This window comes from Photinus pyralis, unplaced genomic scaffold, assembly GCF_008802855.1.
Source record: "Photinus pyralis isolate 1611_PpyrPB1 unplaced genomic scaffold, Ppyr1.3 Ppyr1.4_LG1, whole genome shotgun sequence".
In the NCBI taxonomy this organism is placed as follows: Eukaryota; Metazoa; Arthropoda; class Insecta; order Coleoptera; family Lampyridae; genus Photinus; species Photinus pyralis.
In genome coordinates, this window is record NW_022170249.1 from 45,863,725 (window position 1) to 45,865,052 (window position 1,328).

The window sequence follows — 1,328 nt, forward strand, 5'->3', positions numbered from 1 at the left end:
ATATGCAAGATTTTATATTTGTTTAATGTTTAATTTTCCATCTTTGTTTTTGAAATTGACATGATTTAACCTCAATGCATTACATGTATGCAAAATGCCGTTAGCTGGTGCATTTACTGCTTCTTTTAATCATTGCTTAATCTGTATATTTTACAAATTACTGTGCCTAACGAAACTACCTTTTTTGGGATTTATTAATCAAAGGTCAAGATTGTTAAATATTTTATTTATTTATTTAAGAGAACACCTACATGGAAATGAAAAAGTTAGACATGAGCAAATAACGAGGGTTCGCTCTATAAAAATCCTGGACGTACCGGGGGGCACAGCACAATAGATCGGGATCGGGTATTCACTTCCAAAACCCCGTATTAAAAATACTTTGTTAATAATGGTGTACAAAACGTGGCAGTTGGTGCACAAACGAAACTTCAGAAATAATGTACAAAGTGACGTACAATGTTACAACACAATATCGAATTCGATCAAACATGTTGGTGCATATTCCTATAGAATTTGGTATAGTACATTTGACCACGGAACAAGATTACTCCCACCAAACCTAAGAATTAAACAGGGTGCCATTTAATGATCTATTTCAAATTGGGTCCAACGAAGAGCGAATAATCCCTCCCAACTGTGAGCATCAATTTTAAAATAATTCCGTCTGCGTTAGAAGGGGAATGTTCACTACCCCAAGCTCCAACGGCGGCGCGGTGTAACTTTGTTAGCTCGAACCTTACACAAAAGATTGGGATAATGCTGTAAATTACCTATTAAGAAAGTGACTTCCGTTCGAGTAACGAGTTTCTAGGTTTGATTGTTGCCTGCTTGATACGACAATTTGTTTAATTTCAAAATGCGTTTTCCAACATTTAGGTACAACTGAATAGTGGAAATTACATTAATTGTAACACAAAAAGGATTGCGGAAAGCGCAACGTTTTTGTTAACAGTATATGCCGTATACACGAGCAGCTCGGATTATAATTCATCCAGTTAACCCAATAGTAAAAGGAAGAAGTTAGGTAAACTTGCAAATTGCCGCGTCTAGGTAATCAACGGTTTAAATTAAGTTTTGAGAACGGAAAGTTCTAAATTTCGAAATGGCTGGCTGCTAAATTATGTATCAATGAATTATTTATAACGGTAGTTCGAAAATATATATGCCGATAGTGTATAATTTAAGGGTTTATTGACATCGAAAGTGCTTTAAAATATTCTCGAAGCTGGAGAAAAATACAGCGCAAGCATTTAAATTATACATTACAATAGCTATTTCGTAAGTGAGACCTTTTCATCTGAGAATAGGCACAGGACCTTATTTTA